Raw genomic sequence first — 18,717 nt, forward strand, 5'->3', positions numbered from 1 at the left:
AACCATTCAATCATAAAACTGTAGCTTGAACACTTCTTCCTTCCCTGTGTCTCCTTTACCCAGCTGAGGGGAGGCTGCAGGCAGAAGGACATGTCTTCTCTTGCGTGACCTTGCCCTGGGACATTTTACGGTCACACCCTCCCCTGCTGCAGCTCCTGATTGCTTTTTACCAGCCTTACCCCTTACCTAATTATTTTCATCCCCTGTGGTCTTAGTGAACTGATGCCCGACCCATGGCCATAATGAGACGACTGAGTGGTTCAAGGCAAACAAAAAGAGGCATCTCCAAAAAATCTAGATCTTTTAAAAACTGGAAGCTCGAGCAGCACTATCCCCACACAGGGTGGTGGCAGGGTAGCAGCCACCTCTTAGAGTGCGTGTGGTCTCCCGTTTGCTCAGCCTGTGTCACCCACCCGCCGGGCCCCGCACATTGGTGTCGCAATCTCTGCTGTGAGCCCCAGACCACGTCCCTGACTCCGGGCGCGAAGGAGGTGTCCCTGAGTAAACAGTACAACACGCCAACACTCGGCCTCTCTACCCATCCCCAACCCCAGTCTAACCTGGGATAAGAAAGAACAGGAAAGGACAGTCGAGAGGAAGTTCTTTTGACGCGTACACTTCCCTAATGCCATCTCCGCCACTTCCTGTAGGATGGCGACAGCTAGCGCTACTCGCACAGACACCGTGCCGAGTGCCATCCCGGGTGTTCGATACACATCCACACACCAAGTTCTCACGGCCCAGTGACACAGATCGTGGCCCAGAATCCCGGTTATTTCCTAGTTCCCATTCTGAAAGACTCTTAGCCTCTCTCAGAGCTGCGCGAGGACACGTGACTAGTCCTCACCGCTTGTCCAGCAGTGGCTTACGCAACTTCCAGCCAGTGCGCGTAACAGGCAGGGGACATGGGTGTCTACACAATTTCTTCTTTCGGTGGATTGAATGCAGCCTGGGGCTCTAGCGCCCTCTTGAACCACGAGGTAGCCTCAGAGTGGGAGCCTTGCACGGCGGATCCCAAGTCTATGACACCGTGGACGGCCACCAGCTGGGGACGCCTACCTCTGGGCTGCTGGGACACCAGAGGAAGAGACTCCTCTCTTGTTTAAGCATTACATGGATTTTCTGTCACATGCAGCTGACACTAGCCTTAGATGATACAGAAGTATATAATGTTTCTATCTTACAGATGCAGAAACTCGGGCACAGAGATTTAGCCACTTGTCCAAGGTCATGTAGCTGGAAATGACAACGCTCAGATCTGTACCCGGGTCGGATCTCCCAGCCTGCATGTTCTCATGCCTGGTGACCGCGTTAGGATCCGTCAAATGGACTGCAGTGGCCTCAGTTTTTGTTTTGGTGACATAGACACTTCGTACTTATAAACTTTAGATAGCATGTTATTAATATAAAGGGGATAGAACTAAGAACATAAAAGTAAAGGGAAACATTGGATGAGTAGTGTGTATCTGAGTAAAATCTAGTCACTTGAAGATTTCAGGTGGTGATATATGGTATGTCACTTGGAAATAGGCTCTCCTAAATCGAGAGGATTTTCTTGGGTGAAGTATATTAAGGAGAAAACAGAATGTGGAACTTTAATCGTTTAAAACACTTAATTTCTCTTACATGTATAATTGAAATACGCTTTCACTTGCTAACTCCAGGCCATTTTTATAAGCAATCTCAGTTTTTCATAGAAAAGCTAAATTTAGAATAAGGGCTCTGAGAAATGAAACTCCCCTGGGAAAATGCTTTGATTTAAATTTATTTCATTGTCTGATACCAAAAAATCATTTCCTAGAGAGGTAAAATACTTATTTGCAATGATTCCATAGCCTACAACTCAATTCCTACTTGAAATACAAATGACAACTTGGTGCATACAAATTTGTTCCTTAAAAACAAACTATAGGGCTGGGCGCGGTGGCTCACGCCTGTAATCCTAGCTCTCTGGGAGGCCGAGGCAGGCGGATTGCTCGAGGTCAGGAGTTCGAAACCAGCCTGAGCAAGAGCGAGACCCTGTCTCTACTATAAATAGAAAGAAATTAATTGGACAACTAATATATATAGAAAAAATTAGCCGGGCATGGTGGCACATGCCTATAGTCCCAGCTACTTGGGAGGCTGAGGCAGGAGGATCGCTTGAGCCCAGGAGTTTGAGGTTGCTGTGAGCTAGGCTGACGCCACGGCACTCACTCTAGCCTGGGCAACAAAGCGAGACTCTGTCTCAAAAAAAAAAAAAAAAAAACAAAAAAAAACAAACTATATTAACACAGGTCTGCAAAGATGGGAAGTGACCCGGACAGCCAGGACAGCTCTCCTTTTATCCCCCAAGGCTCTCCTGCTGACGACATTGGCATTGCCGACGTCACCTGGATTCTTCCTGACTCGACTGCTTTGGTTCCAGCTTCTGGAAACTGCGCACAGGCATGGCTGCCACGCCTCCCGACTTCAGGCCACCCTCCCTCCGCTCTGTCCCCCTCATCCCAGACAACAGTGGCCACCTCTCCGTCTCCTGCTGGGAAGGACGCCAGGACAGGCCTGGGAGAACGCGCCTCCTCAGAGCAGCGCCCCGTCCTCTCTAACTCTGCAGCGGGAAGCCAGCCTGGCTGAAGGCCGCTGTTCTTTCCGGGGCTCCCGCAGGGGACCCTAAGGTGGGCAGGGGCAGCCCTAACATCAGACGGGCCGGAGCCAGCTGGCATGTGAGAGAGAGAGCTCGCTGGTTCAGGGGGGCTCGAGCCACCCAGGGCTCTGGCTGAGGGGACCACACTCTTCTTCCGAGGGGAAGCTGGCTGTCGCCACCCCAGGAGGTACAAGCAGCAGCGGGGGTTGGGGGGGGCATTCTTTCCCAAAGCGAAAGGGACAGTTAAAGCCCAGGGTGGGTCAACAGTGTGGCCGCACCCAGGAGGCATTTGCCAGGAGGTCGCCCTTTAGACTTTGGCGTGACCAACCTTGCGACAGCAGTTGAGCTGATTTTTTAAAACCTTGGTCTCCAACTAAAAAACCAAAATTGTCAAGATCCTGTCAATTTTGCTCAATGCCTCCATCTTGCCAGAAGCAAGCGACATCACATGGCAAAGGAATAGGGAAATGCGGTCTGTGGCCGGGACGGACTTCAGACCCTCCCTCCCCCAGCGTCACCTGGCCAGGGGCACGTGTGACATCGCGGGAGGGTGTGACATCAAGGCGGTGGAGGGGAAGAAACAAGAAAGCGCAGCCCCGAGCTGACTGCAGCCACACGGCCGCCCAGCGCCCCACCAGGTGCCAGGTGGGGTCAGTCCCTCCTCGTCAGCCCCTGCTCCGTCCCCTAAGCTTCCGCACAGCCACGGTTCACTCGGGGACCCTCTACTCCCCACACAGCTTCCAAAACGCCTCCAAGATGCAAGTCACGGCGTCTTTCTGCTGAACATCCACTCGTTCTTTCTTTCTGCTGTGCGGCCGGTGACGAGTAGGTGGCCCGCACGCAAGGCCCCTCGCTTAGTTCCAGCGGCCGCGGCAGTGGCCCTCCGGCCGCAGCCAAGTGACCAGGGCCCTTGGCTTGCCCGGCTCCTCCCGGGGGACATTTCTAGGCTCCCGCCTGCCCCAAGTGCTCCCGCCACCAGCAGCAGCACCTGACTCGCGTCCGGGTGCCACCATCCTGCCTTTCGTGACGCCGCAGTCCGCGTCCTCCAGGACGGGGACGGGCCGTGCCCACAGCAGACGGGGACTCCGCAGGCCCGGCCCCTCCCGCAGGCCAGCAGGGAGGCCACAGCCGCTCCAGGACCCGGGCAGAACAGCCCGCGCTGGGCCCGGCCGAGGTGGTCACTGGGCGAAAGCCCTTCACCACTCTGGGGGGCGTCTCTCCCCGGCACCCCACGCACTCCCGGGTGCCAGGCCCCTCGTGGCTACTTCCCGGGGCGGCCACACGGCCACATACTCCACTTGGACACTTCCCCACCTCTCTGCCCCTGTCCTCCTCTCGCCACGGAGCCTCCGCCCAGACGACAGGACAGCTGTCTGTGAGGCCTCCTTCCTGCCCCCCCCACTCCTCCTGCCCTTTCTCCTTGGAAAGGGGGTAGGTGACAGATATCAAGACCCCAGGTCACGCCTTCTAGATGACACCCTCACTTTGCAGGGAACAGGGCCTCGGGGACGTCAGAGGCAGCCAGGCAGGATTCCCCAGGGGCCCACAGTGCCTGCCCAACGGCCGTGCATCTGTCTGCGCAGAAGCAGGAGCCCTCGGCTGTCTCGAGGACAAAGGCGAGGGCGCCTAGACCCAGCCCAGCCTCGGAAGCTGCCAGGAGGGGGCAGCGGCAGGCCTCAGCCCCCAGGTCACCGCGGCTCTTCTCCTGGGGTGGAGAGGACACCTCTGCCTTTTCCCCCTTCCCTCCCTTCCTCCCTCCCCCTGGTAGCTCCAGGCAGCTGGGTGCCCCCCCCCCTTGTGGAATGAAGCTGAGTTTCTCTGTCCCCAGCAGCCGCCAGAGGCCAAACAGAAGAGCACCTGCAGGGGTCCCTTTGGGGCAGCCTTGCCGTTGGGGGTCAGATAGGTTGTGTCATTGAAGCCCACGCAGTGTGAAAGTTTGAGACTATTTAGTACTTACAGGCCAGGTGGGGGCAGTGCACACACACACACACACACACACACACACACACACACACACACACGTGTCAGGGGCTCCAGACAGGCCCGTGTTGGGTGCAGGGCGTCACCCACACGGCCTCCCCTGCAGCGTTCACACCGAGCTCAAAGAGGGGGCCAGCCCTTGAGCGGGGCAGGTGCCTGGTCCTCATCTATGGCCACCGGCTGGCCCCGTCCAGGTGCAGCGTGGCACGAGCAGTGGTGTCAATGGAAACTGAGCCCTGCTTCTGGCATGAAGAAAAGAAACTTATGTTTTAAAATGGATGCCAAGGCCACATAGAATTACAAGCCTTCCCTGCACTACGCCACTTCCCACTGCCGCCTGTCAGCCCCGCCCTGCTGCGGAGGGCATGTTAGGTGGACCGCCCCAACCTCCAGCCTGACTCAGAAAAGCAGGTCACAGAGCCCCGAGCTGGTGAGGAGGCCACCAAGGGACCAAGGGTCTGGGCGCCGAGGTTCCCTTCTTGATCTCGCCTGCATGAACCCTCTGTGCCTGCCGTCTTCTTCCTGGTGACCCCGCTTGTGCCTGCAGGAGGCTGCACGCCGGCCCTCCCGCACTGCAGAGCCACTCCCCGAGGGCCCCTCATGACTGTCCCCAGGAAGGCCCCTTCCCAGGACTAGTCTCGGCCCTCTCCTCCTGCTTCTCCAGCAATTAATCAAGACATCAGGGAGCATCAGGGCTTTGCCTGGGGACAGCTTGTGTGTTTCACGCCCCTGGCCCAAGGGAAGGCTGCAGGTTGAACTCTGCACGTCAAGGTGACCTGGTATCCTAGTTTGGCCCAGAACCTAACAATCGCAGGGCTCAGGATGAGGGTACGATTGGAGGCACTCATACCATGTGTCTCAAATATGTCAAAGATATACACCAAGGAGCTGCTGAGTAAAATCTGTTTTATGCTTCTGCCTTGATAAACCTTTTTTTATGAACTCCAGTGACATTCCACCCCAAACAACCTTGGAAACCTGTCCAGCCTAGGAGTCCATACCCCAGAGCCCTCCACCTTCTGGACATGGGACCCAAGGCTGAAGCCGTCGCAGGCCCTGGGCACAGGCTTGGGGCATTTGGCAGAGAATTCCAGGGTCCCAGCACTTGCAGCGTGACCCGCCGTGAGAGGACACGGCTCTGGAATGGCGTGTCCTTTCGGCTCTGCAGATGGCTTGTCTGCGAAGAGCGTGCCGCCAGAGTAGGACCACAGTGAAACCCTCTAAAGTAGAGGCCCGGGCCCTTCTTGGCCAGGTCTCAAGGCAGTTCTTTCTGCTGGGTTGCAATCAGGTTTTAGTAATCTGAGCCAGGATCCAATAGTAAGCATAGCCAATATTATTGAACACTAACTGCATCCTAGACATTTTAAGTATTTTTCACATATGACCTGATTTAATTCTAACAATTTTATGAGACAGGTGCTATTATTTACACCCCCTTTAGAGAAAACCTGGAAACAGAGATTAAGAAAGTACCCACGGCCCAAAGCTAGTAAGTGGTGTAACCATATTAAAACCCAGGCAGCTGTCACTGGAGTTCTGTGTTCTAACCATTACAGTCTACACTGCTTTGTCAATGTGCTATATTAATAATAATTAAACCCAGTCAATGTCATTAGCCACATTAACAGAAGAATAAAAGGAGAAAACAAGTGGTCATCTCAATAGACACAGAAAAATCATTTAATACCCATTCATGAAAGAACTCTGAGCAAACTAGGAAGGGAATGTAAACTGATGACAGAATATAATCTTACGAAGATTATTTTACCAGAAACCTACAGTAAACCTCATATTTAATGATAAAATATTGAAAGCTTTACTCTTGAGAGCAGGAACAAAACAGGGCTAACTGCTAATGCTTACACCATTCAGGAAAAAAGAGCACAAACCAATTTTCAACATCAGGAATGAGAGAGTTGGTATTACTACAGATTCTACAGAAAATAAAAGGACAGTAAGGGAATATTATGACCAACTTTATGCCAATAGATTTGGCAACTTAGGGCAAATGGAAAAATTCCTTAAAAGATACAATCTACCAAAGCTCACTCGAGAGGAAGCAGATAATCTGAGTAGCCCTATATCTATAGGGAAATTGAAGCTGTGGTTAAAAACCTTTCCACAAAGAAAACTTCAGATACACAGGGTTTCACTGGTGAATTCTACCAAGCATTTTAAAAATACTAACTTGACACAAATTCTTTCAGAAAATAGAAAAAGCAGGGATATTTCTTTGAAAAGATATTACAAGAAAACTACAGACCATTTCTCATGAACACCTAACTCCAACATTTTCAATAAAATACTAGCGAATTGAATCTAGCAATATATGAAAAGAATTATACACCATGATCAAGTGGGATTTATCCCAGAAATGCAAAGTGGGTTTAACATTAAAAAAAAAAAAAAAATCAATGTAATTTACTGTATTAACAGGTCAAAAGAGAAAAATCATATGATCATTTCAAGAGATGTTGAAAAATTATTTGGCACAATCCAATACCCATTCCTATTAAAATATCATAGCAAACTAAGGATTAAGGGAACAATCTCATCCTGATAAAGGACATGTATGAAAAACTTACAGCTAACGTTACACTTAATGGTGAAAGGCTAAATACTTTCTCCCATAGATCAGGAGCAAGATAGAAATGTTTGCTCAGACCATTTCTACTTAATAATGTATGAAGGTTCTAGTTGTTGCAATATGGTAAGGGAAAAAAAACCCATCTAGGTTGGAAAGGATGGTAAAAAGAGCCTTTATTTGCAAATAACATGATTGACTGTGGAAAATCTACTTGATCTACAAAATGCAACTAAAACTAAGAAATCAGTTGAAATTTTTAAAATACCATTTATAATAGCATCAATACATATGAAATACTTAGATAAATCTGAAAAATCTATGAAAACCATTGCTGAGAAGAATTAAAGAGCACCTAAATAAATGAAGAAATATATACCTTATTTAGAGTTGAAAAAATATGTTAAGATGTGAACTCTCACCAAATTGATCAACAGATTCAATATAATCTCAGTAAAAAATCCCAGTAGACTTTACCATATAAATTGTCAAACTAATTCTAAAATTCATGTGGAAATGCAAAAGACCTAGAATTGCCAAAGCGACTTTTAAAAAAGAACAAAACATTTGGAGAACTACCACTGCCGAATTTCAAGACCTTATTATAAAGCTACAGGAAACGAGTGTAACATCAACGCAAAGACAGACGAGCAGAGCAACGGAACGATCTGTTGACCTTTACAAGTGGAATGTGACAGGGATACACATAAATTCATCCTTGGGTCCAAAATATCAATTGCACAGGCATAGCACAGCGCTGTGTGCTTAGCATTTGCATGGTGGAACAGACTCAGAGAGGCTTTGGTGACCTCCTTCATTGAGCAAACCGTGGGGTATTGCTGCTCATAATTTAATGCACTCGGGGAGCTTGAATGGAAACACACGTTCAGGCTAAATACACAATCATCTGCCCCTTGACTACCTTTTATGAGTTAAACCATCGCTATGATTAGCTTGCCTCAATCAGGGCCCTCCTCAGTTCGTACTTTTTAATCCATGTGTGTACAGCTTCTAGCACCTTCATCCCCGTGGTGGACAGCGAGCCTTCCTCCAGACACGCCCCACGCGGGAATGGGACAGCAGTAGATTCATGGGGAGCAAAGTGACTTCATGGTGGCAGGAGAGAGGGCGGCCTCACGGGACTCCCGTTTCTGCCCATGGGATTTGGGGTTTCCAGAAGATTCCACCTTGGATCTGCCCTCTGATACTCGGAATTCTACCACTGGGCACCAGATCCTTTCATTAAATGCTGCCCTCCCCCTATAGCCCTAATAATGCTTGAAGGGAACATTAGTTTTCTAGCGCCTTATCTTTTCATTTCTCCCCTAGAATAGGAATGATAGGACATATAGCTCTGAAAAGCAGCCCTGAGCTGAGGACAGATGCCACCTGCCTCAGGGTTTCATCCAATGTCACAGCTGCATATGGCTGGTCAGTTGTGCATTTAAAAAAATTTTTTTTAATTGACAATAATTTGTACATATTTATGGGGTATAGAGTGATATTTCAGTAAGTGTAATGTGTAGGATCAGGGGAATTAGCATTTTCATCATGTCAATTTCTTTCTAGCTATTTGAAACTACATGTTATAGCAGCAGCAAAAACGGAGAATGTTTAGTCTAAGGAGCCTATGAGGAATTAAAAAAAAAAATGAGAAGGAAATTGAGAGATTTTAATGGGATCGGAGCTTCCTATAATTTTTTAGAGGAAGTTCCATAAGTGACCACTAGATGGCAGAAGATAAACAATCTTTTCCTAAAACTCTGTCGCCTGGTAAAGGAGCCTTACATCTCAAGTCTCAAAAGTTTGTCTCAAAAAGTGGCCGATGCAAACAGTAGGAACCCCTCTGGCCCAGCCACGTCCCGTCTGCCAGCCTGGGTCCCCGCAGAAGGGCATAGCTGTTCCCGATCTTTGGCAGGCCCTGCTATGGGCCGCTCTGTGTGTATATACACGTTAATTCCTGTGCTTATTAATGATTTACTGAGCTTTCTGCACCCCACTGTCTATTTCCGTCTCCCCAAGTGCTAGGAGGAGGGGTGCTCACGGTGGAGACTCCGATCCAGGCTTCCTGGAGGGAACCGAGCAAGAGCTGAGATCGGAAGGATGAGGAGGTGTGGTGAGGGTAAAGGTCAGAGAAATATTCTAGAAAGAGGAAGCAGCTTGTGGCTGAGGCTTGTCTGAGGAGTTGAGAACACGGTAGGGTGGCTGGGCAGAGGGGCCGCAGGGCGGGGAGACTCCAGATCCTGCGGGCTGGAACCCTGTGCTTGGCCTTGAGCGTCTCCTTCAAGGAGTTTTGGGCAGAAGGGGCTGCAGGAGGTCACGGCCCCTTTCTCTGGAGTGGCTCACTCAGCGAAAGGACATTCTTTCTAGGATGGGGAAGGTGTGGGATCGATCCTAGTCATACGTGACAACGAAGAACAGTGATCACAATCACTGTGCAGGGATCTATTTATTCCTGAAAGTTTTCTTCCCTGCTTCCATCTCCAAAGGAGTGAACGCTTTCTCTTGAGTCAAATATACCTTTTTTTTTTTTTTTTTTTTTTTTTTGAGACAGAGTCTCTCCTTGTTGTCCAGGCTAGAGTGAGTGCCGTGGCGTCAGCCTAGCTCACAGCAACCTCAAACTCCTGGGCTCAAGCAATCCTCCTGCCTCAGCCTCCCAAGTAGCTGGGACTACAGGCATGTGCCACCATGCCCGGCTAATTTTTTCTATATATTTTTAGTTGGCCAATTAATTTCTTTCTATTTTTAGTAGAGACGAGGTCTCGCTCTTGCTCAGGCTGGTTTCGAACTCCTGACCTTGAACGATCCTCCTGCCTCGGCCTCGCAGAGTGCTGGGATTATAGGTGTGAGCCATGGTGCCTGGCCAAATATACCTTCTGGTCTTGGCTTCCTGGAGTCGATGTGGGGGCAAACAAGCACTTCTCAAAAGGAGCAGGGACTCTGCCTGACTTTCCGGGCCCAGCGGAAACCAGGGGCATGGCGGGAGGCGGCACTGGAGGAAAAGAACAGGTCAAGGACAAACTCCGCCTTCCTTACAGATCTAAGAAATCTTAGATCTCTAATCCTTCTGCAATCTCAAATCTCATCTGTCTAATCTATAACCTTAGATCCAATCTCTTTACGGGGCAATATCGAATACCAGTTTTAATGCTGGCTCAAAGAGAACATGATTAAGCAAATGTGCAGCAGAGAGTGACCTGATGCCTCCCGCGGACAGGACGGCATGACTGTCACCTGCCAACGCTGTGGACCTTCTGAGTCCCTGTTATCCCACGGAGGTGTGTTGACCAGCGAGGTGCAAGTTTTATCAATAGAAAGGGGCCCTGGGAGGGGGACAGGGATGGGTACACATGAGCGCCATGTGCACCATCTCAGAGATGGACATGCTTGAAGCTCGGACTCCAGTGGGGGGGTGAGAGGGGAGAAAAGGCAACACACATAACCTAAACATTCATACCCCCATAATATGCTGAAATAATAAAAAAAGAAAATACAAAACTGCCCACGAACTGACATTTCAAAGTTAACAGACCCCTTACTGAGCATGTTGATATATAGCCATGTTGTTTCAACAGCAGGAATTGAACAAAACATTCTAGGAATGAAGAAAAAGACAGAATTTCAAGGGCTTTAAAGTACAGTTGAAGGCTTTTGAAAGAAGACATCTGTGAACTTTGCTTTATCGTATGACCCTTTGATGCATTCTGTCTTTTTAAATAAAACTGTTTTCTCTATTTAAAAAAAAAAAAAAGCCATACACAGTGGCTCACACCTGTAATCCTAGCACTCTGGGAGGCCGAGGAGGGAGGATCACTCAAGCTCAGGAGTTCGAGACTAGCCTGAGCAAGAATAAGACCCTGCCTCTACTAAAAAAATAGAAAGAAATCAATTGGCAAAATAAAAATATATAGAAAAAATTAGCCGGGCATGGTGGCGCATGCCTGTAGTCCTAGCTGCTCAGGAGGCTGAGGCAGAAGGATCACTTGAGCCCAGGAGTTGGAGGTTGCTGTGAGGTAGGCTGACGCCACAGCCTTCTAGCCCCTGCAACAGAGTAAGACTCTGTCTCAAAAAAAAAAAAAAGAAAAAAAAAAAAGCAGCAGCAGAAGTAAATGTAGTTAATAAAATTTTTTAGGCTGGGTGCAGTGGCTCATGACTGTAATCCTAGCACTCTGGGAGGCCAAGGCAGGTGGATCGCTCGAGGTCAGGAGTTCGAAACCACACTGAGCAAGAGTGAGACCCTCTCTCTACTAAAAATAGAACTCAATGGGCCAACTGAAAATATAAATAGAAAAAATTAGCTGGGCATGGTGGTGCATGCCTGTAGTCCCAGCTACTTGGGAGGCTGAGGCAGGAAGATTGCTTGAGCCCAGGATTTTGAGGTTGCTGTGAGCTAGGCTGATGCCATGGCACTCTAACCCAGGGAACAGAGTGAGTCTTTTTTTTTTTTTTTTAAAGTTTATAGCATTAATAATTCTGTACTAAGTTTAGGAAAAATTTGCATATATTTGGCATTTGAAATGGCTAAATGATGTGGCCTAATGTCTACAAATTAGCTTTATATTCCAATGTAAACACTGCAACTGATTTTAAATTTGTGACATTAGTTGAAAGGTATGTTAAAAAAAAAAAAAAAAAAAAAACCAACCCCCCCCAAAAAAAAAATCCCTTAATCAGATTTGTTTCATATGGAATACTTGTAGGTAAAGGCTTTTTATTTTTATTTATTTATTTAATTTTATTTTAAGAGACAGGGTCTCACCCTGTCACCCCGGCTTGAGTGCAGTTGTGCAATCATGGCTCACTGTAGCCGTGAACTCCTGGGCTCAAGTGATCCTCCTGCTTTAGCCTCCTAAGTAGATGGGACTACCCTCGCCCAGCTAATTTTTAAATTTTTTTGTAGAAATGGGGGTCTTGCTATGCTGTCCAGGCTGGTAAAAGATTTATATAAAGCCAATGATAGGGGACTGAAAAAAATGTGCCCTGGGCATAGCGATATGCAGATGTTGGTGACACTAGAAGTAGCCGTTTCAGGAAAGTGGTGCCAGCAGAAACCTGAGGAATGGGGGTAGGGGGCGGGTAGAGACATTGAGTGAAGAGAAAAGAGAGAAACTGAGGAAAGGTTGGGGCTGATAAAGAAGCTGGAGCAACCTGTCCATGTGCAAGGCATGCCCAGGGCAGACGTCCAGGGCGTGGGGGAACAGCTCATGGAAAGAGCCAGACTTCCGAGTACTGAGGGAGGGAACTTGCCCTGCAAGGCCGAAGTCTGAGACTGGCTGTTCTCCTGCCCAGGACTCCTCTGCTCACCCCAAGCACCTCAACTCTCTCCTCCCCACCCCCAAGTCACATCTACATAAGCCACCCTCCCCAGTCCCTTTTCTAATGGAGTGGCTCAGCACTTGTGATTTTTTGCTTTATGTATTCCTACTATGTCACATGGAACAGGGGGCCCCAACCTTCTTGGGGGAGTGGCTATAAACACAGCTTAAGCTTCATTCCTACCGCTCACCCCCTGCTGTGCAGCCCCACCCCCCATCTGCTAGCACTTTCTTAAGGTTCAATCCTTGAATGACTCCAACTCCAATCAGCTCTCTGCAAGCAAAACAAGCTCTACCTTTAGGCGATATTGGAAGACCCTCAGGGCACTGCAAGTGTCAAAACACAAGCCAAAAAGTGGGTGATGCTAGGAAAGCAAAAATTATAACCACAAATTCCGACTATTTCTTTTGGAAACACAGTTGGAAAGTTTAGGGGGGAAAAAAATCAGAGATATAGCCAACCCATACTTTTCAAGTGTGAATCTGCTGTCGTGGGGTCAGTCGTCATCATTTTTAAAGGACAGCATCTGCTCAGTACTCTCGGGCCCACTTGCTTCTGGCACGAGACTATGGTTCTCAAAGCCTGGCTTCCCACTCGGGTCACCTGGGAGGATTTAAAAAGCCTCCCCCTTGGGTGGGCGCAGTGGCTCACGCCTGTAATCCTAGTTCTCTGGGAGGCCGAGATGGGTGGATTGCTCAAGATCAGGAGTTCGAAACCAGCCTGAGCAAGAGCAAGACCCCGTCTCTAGTATAAATAGGAATAAATTAATTGGCCAACTAATATATAGAGAAAAAATTAGCCGGGCATGGTGGCGCATGCCTGTAGTCCCAGCTACTCGGGAGGCTGAGGCAGGAGGATTGCTTGAGCCCAGGAGTTTGAGGCTGCCGTGAGCTAGGCTGACGCCATGGCACTCACTCTAGCCTGGGCAACAAAGCAAGACTTTGTCTCAAAAAAACAAAGCCTCCCCCTTGCTAAGGCAGCACCTCTGAGCGCCTGAATGAGAATGGGAGGTTCCAGCCCAGGCCATCGCATTTTAAAAGTTTTCCAGGCCACTGCTGGCTTTGAGAACCTGGAACAGGAGCCACCCCCACCCCAAAGGTAAGATCGGGCTTTCCTGGGTTCTTCTTGGGGTGTGGTGTATCCCGCAGCCACCGCCCTGTTCCTTGGCTTTCCACGTTAGGTCAGAAAGGAGATGGCATCTGGCAGGGTAGGGCCCTGGCTGTCCCTGATTAAGGGACAAGCCAAGCCAGAGCTTCTGCATTCTACCCCAAGAGAAATCCACTCCCACTCCCTTTGCCCAGATTCTCTGTTCTTCCCTTCCTCAGAGGTTGGGGTCCTCCTGCACGCCGTTAACCACTCGCCCTTCCAGACAGGAGTGGCAAGGGCTTACTGGCCAGCTCACACATAGCTTCCTGGACACCTCCCAGGAGCACTCCCCGCCTGTCCCCAAGTGGGTCCGGCAGGGAGGGGTCGCTAGGCTGGATCCTGAGGAGGTGGCTCCCGGTTGCCGGTCCTTCTGCCCTTGGGGCTTGATCGACTCTCCACTATTTAGCCTGCGTTCTTTGTCACAGGCCAGCGGTGCTCAGAGCAGTCTGCCTCCGAGAGGCCACTTGGGGTATTTTTGGAGCGTTTTTGTTGTCGCAGCGATGGAGGCAAAACTGGCAGCTAGGGGGTGCGGGCCAGGGAAGCTGCACGTCCCACAGGGAGCTGCCACCCAGGGACAGCTGCCCGCCACCTCCCCGCCACCAGGCCCTGGCCATGCCCCACCGGACATTTGCTTAAGTGAAGACCCTGTTTATGTTAATAATTACCCGAGCCCAGAGGCCAATCACATTTTCTGTTTCAACTTTTTGCATCCTTCAAACATGCAATAAAATTTCCAGGAATGGGTAAAACGAGAATCATAATTTGCTTCGTTTAAAGCATTAGAGCCTCGCTATCTGGGAAGGGCACGCCACCAGGTGTCGCGCGGCGTTTGAGGTCCCGGTGCGACCTGCCTGCCTGCCTGCGCCCGCCCTTGCGGCTGAACTGCGCCGCGGGTGGGTGCGTGTCCGACAGGCCCGCGGCTCTGCCGTCCCCGCCAGGGCTGTGTCTCGTTCTCGGAGCTGGCGAGAAGGTGGGGTGGCTCACCAACAATTTCATCTTGCACAACATCTGTGACACAGAGCGGGCTCCCGTGCATAGGACAGTCTCCTTCCCGCTTCTCAGATGCCCTCTCTAGCCGCACGGGGGCTCTTGCCTTCATCCTCCGCTTTGGGAGGCCAAGGGGGACGATCGCTTGAGGCCAGGAGTTCGAGACTAGCCTAGGCAGCAAACAAATCCTGTCTCTACCAAAAAAACCCAAAAAACCCAAAGAAGCACACAAAGACAAAGGCTCTCTCTGAGAGACCAAAGGGCCCATTCAAACCTCGAGAAACTTCTTTTAGGGGGCGCGTGGGAGCTGCTTACCCCCGCTCCCGCACCGCCCGTGAAGTGCACTAAAGTACCAGCCAGAAGATCCTGGACAGAGGGCGTGGCCAGGCCTGGGGGGCGTGGCTGAGGCAGGAGGGGCGTGACGAGGCCGGGAGGTGGGACCCGGGCATGGATTGGCTGGGGCGTGGCCAGGCCGGGACAGTGGGGCGGACCCGGGCATGGATTGGCTGGAGCGTGGCCAGGCCGGGACAGTGGGGCGGGACCCGGGCATGGATTGGCTGGGGCGTGGCCAGGCCGGGACAGTGGGGCGGGACCCGGGCATGGATTGGCTGGGGCGTGGCCAAGCCGGGACAGTGGGGCGGACCCGGGCATGGATTGGCTGGGGCGTGGCCAGGCCGGGACAGTGGGGCGGGACCCGGGCATGGATTGGCTGGGGCGTGGCCAGGCCGGGACAGTGGGGCGGGATCCGGGCATGGATTGGCTGGGGCGTGGCCAAGCCGGGACAGTGGGGCGGACCCGGGCATGGATTGGCTGGGGCGTGGCCAGGCCGGGACAGTGGGGCGGACCCGGGCATGGATTGGCTGGGGCGTGGCATGGGCGGGCTGGGCGGGGCCAGGGGGCGGGGCCTTCCTGCAGGTGAGGCGGTTTCCCCCCAGTCCCAGCTGGGAGCCCCCGAGTTTTAGAGTTTTAGTTGCCCGCCAGGAGGCAAAGGAGTCGCGATCCCTGGTTCCAATCCAGCGTCACCTCCCTCCCAACAGTAATACTGGATGAGAACGTCACCCTCTGAGCAGAGCGCCTCTCTACCTACACACCTTTTGAAGGTGTGGCAGCTGAAATTTGCAATCCAATGATCCCGTGAATGGGGTGTTTCTGCATTGTGTTCATTTGTTCCATCGATCTGGGAGTGAAACACCGCCTGTTACCGCCACAGTCTTTAAAGCAGCAACCTCAGCACCCCCAACCCACGCAGAACGGCCCGCCCGCCACCTGTCCGTCCCCAAAGTGTGTCCTGCAGCCTGTTTTCTACAGCGAGGTGGGCAGGGATGACAGTAACTTTCTCAGCGTTTCGGTGAGGATTAAAAGCCAACAGATGCAAAACACCTTAGCGTTATACCTGGCCCATGGCAGGCAACAGACGGCAGGTGTTGCCGATGTGCTCACAAACACAGGATTAAGGAGAGCCCCGCAAATGCAAGGCAATGAAAGCATCAAGCATCTTGTGTAGATCTAATGTATGCACCATAGGCTCCCTGCCTTCTTGGCAGAGCACGTTTAGCATAACTTAACCTTCTTGCTTCTGGGTCAGCTGGGTGCTTGCTTCTAAGGTGGGCCCAGATCCGGACATGCACCCTGGCAGGGCCTGAGGTTCTCTCCTCACGTGTGCTCTTGGCATCACGTTATTCCTTTGGACATGACCTCAGGAGCGTAGATCAAGCAGTGCATGATTGCCTGTGCCCAGCGGCGTGTTTTCCTGGACAGTGTCACCTGTTACTTCTGCAAAATTACCTTTTGACTTTTCAGTGGGAGCATTTTTATTCCTCTACTCCCTCCAAAGAACTTCCTGGTCGCTCTCAAATGGCTTTGCTTTTACAGAGCCTTGGACAGGGGAGGAAGTTACAACTACAGAGTGGGGCATTCGGGAAGAGGCCCAGGTTTGTCTATGAATTTGGCCTTGGGGTAGTGACCATACCTGCTCCCTGTGCCCAGTGGCTATGTTCCTCTTGTCTCATGGGTCTTGCCCCGAGCAGTCCAGCCCAGGGATGCTCCCAAACCTGAGAATACACTTCACAAAAGGACCGTTCCGCAGATGATTCCCAGAGCCTCGGCCTTTCTCTGTCTGTGCAAAACTGTCTTACTTCAGAAGACATCCAGCCCCAAGCAGCATTAAAGGAAAAGCAACTTCTTTTAACGTGACGCTATTACACCTGCACGGGCCAGGTGTCACCGACTCCATGAAGCACCGGACAAGACCTTGCTCTGGACTCCTGAGGCCCACCGCGTGGCCTGCTCCTGCTCCGCTGGGACTTGTTCTCCTGGGGGCTTGGGCCACCCTCCCCCCGGCTAAACTGGAAGCCTCTCTGAGGGAGAACAGTATCTGTCACCACTGCAGCAGTAACAATCCTCACTTACCTGTATGGCATGCTCAATATGTCAGACTCTGTCTTAAGAATGTTGTATGCACCATACTTAATCCAACAATCCTGAGAGATAGGTTCCATTGTTAACCTTCACTAACAGATGAAGCTGCCAGGACATGCCCAAGGTCACACAACCAGAAAGCGGCGAGGATGTCACAGCCACACAGCACCCTCCACCCCCGCCACGGGCAGAAGATGGCCAGGGAAGGCTGGATGAATCTGAGAAGCCCACATGGTTCATTTCTAAAACTTGTTTTCAGACACAATGATTTACGACTCCGTTAATAAAAGTACTTTAACAAAATGTGACAATCTAGCAGCCCAGCCTACCTAACATGGTCCACTGTGCATGGTTAAGGACCTGAGGTGCTGCTGTGATTTTGTTAAGGTTTCTTTCTAATTTGGTCTTGAGGTCTGTTGAGAGTGCCCGTGAGCCAAGACAGCCACCCTCTAGGAGAGCCCGGAGATGGTGGGTCAGTCAGGAGAGGCACAAGGAAAAGGTGAAACCAAATGGCACGAAACAAAGAAATATCTTACTTACAGAGCCCAGGGAGGTCAGAGCTGCTGCTGTAGGGCTGATGGGAGCGAGCGAGAGAGGACCCGGGGTCTATGCCTTTATTAAGGTCCGTGGGTGCCAGCCCTTAAGCGTTCCCGTGAGGTTGGGGATTGGCTAGTTAAAAAAACAAAAAAAAAAACCCCGTGCACAGGTGCCAAGGGGCGGACCGTATCTGCACGACTCTGGTGTTGCCCATTAGATTTTATCATGGTCAGCAGTTGTGGCCGTGTTGAGTTTTGGGTCAGCAAGATGAGGAACAGGTGAGCTATATTGCAAACTGCCACACAGGGAAGTTTTGAGGACAACACAAGACAGGATGCAGCTGGGTTTCAAACAACTTACAACAGCCCTAAAAATGGGTGTTGGGGCAGCAACTATATTAAACAAATTTATGACGGGCGTCTTTTTGGTTAGTGTTGTCATAGGTGGTCTATGCACACCTGGAATTATGCTTGTTTCTTCTCCAGTTTCCTGAAGAGGCAGGCAGAGCCCTGCTAGATCTTGGTCAGGAGAGCAGACAGGTCTATGTTCATTTTTCCCTTACCTGGTGAACATGTTCTGTCCTTCATTCTGTTGGCTGAAATGACCATTACCTATCAGATCTTGCCAGAGCACTGGGAAGTCTGAAGTCAAACTGAAAAAGTGAGCCACGATGGGCTAGTTAGCTGCTTACAGGGAATTTTCAGCTTGTCCATAAACAGAAACGAATAAATGGGCATGAATTGGCCATTATATATGAATGTAAGGTAGGTGTTGAGATTATGGCATGTGATTGAAATGTTGGAACCTAAATACTATCCCAAGCGCTATCTGAAACACGTGACTTCATTAATAATGAGTAGAGACATCATAAAATATTTCTAGCCCAGCTCAGTAAAGGCAGACGCTTGCTAACATGAGCAACTGGGTTCTAATGTAGTAAGAACATCTGCGTTATTATATCAAACTACCAAATTAAATATTTTGCAAGTGAAAAATAATAAGTAGATTCCCGAGACTGTTCTCGTTATTGATTCATAATCAATGACGAGTGGTATTATTTCCACTAACTTTCCTCCCATTCTTTCTAAGTGAAAACATATGGTGTAATATTAGCTAGCATATTTCC

General features: G+C 50.4%; 1 long non-coding RNA gene across 1 annotated transcript; it reads left to right on the forward strand.

Moving 5' to 3' along the window:
- Nucleotides 1–606: 606 nt before the first annotated feature.
- LOC142864345 (uncharacterized) lies at nt 607–3,028 on the forward strand. Its single transcript, XR_012914874.1, has 2 exons — nt 607–1,356; nt 2,277–3,028. It is a non-coding gene; the product is annotated as an uncharacterized LOC142864345 (long non-coding RNA).
- The last annotated feature ends 15,689 nt before the right edge of the window (nt 3,029–18,717 follow it).

The sequence above is a fragment of the Microcebus murinus genome, chromosome 25 (assembly GCF_040939455.1).
Source record: "Microcebus murinus isolate Inina chromosome 25, M.murinus_Inina_mat1.0, whole genome shotgun sequence".
NCBI classification, from domain to species: domain Eukaryota; kingdom Metazoa; phylum Chordata; class Mammalia; order Primates; family Cheirogaleidae; genus Microcebus; species Microcebus murinus.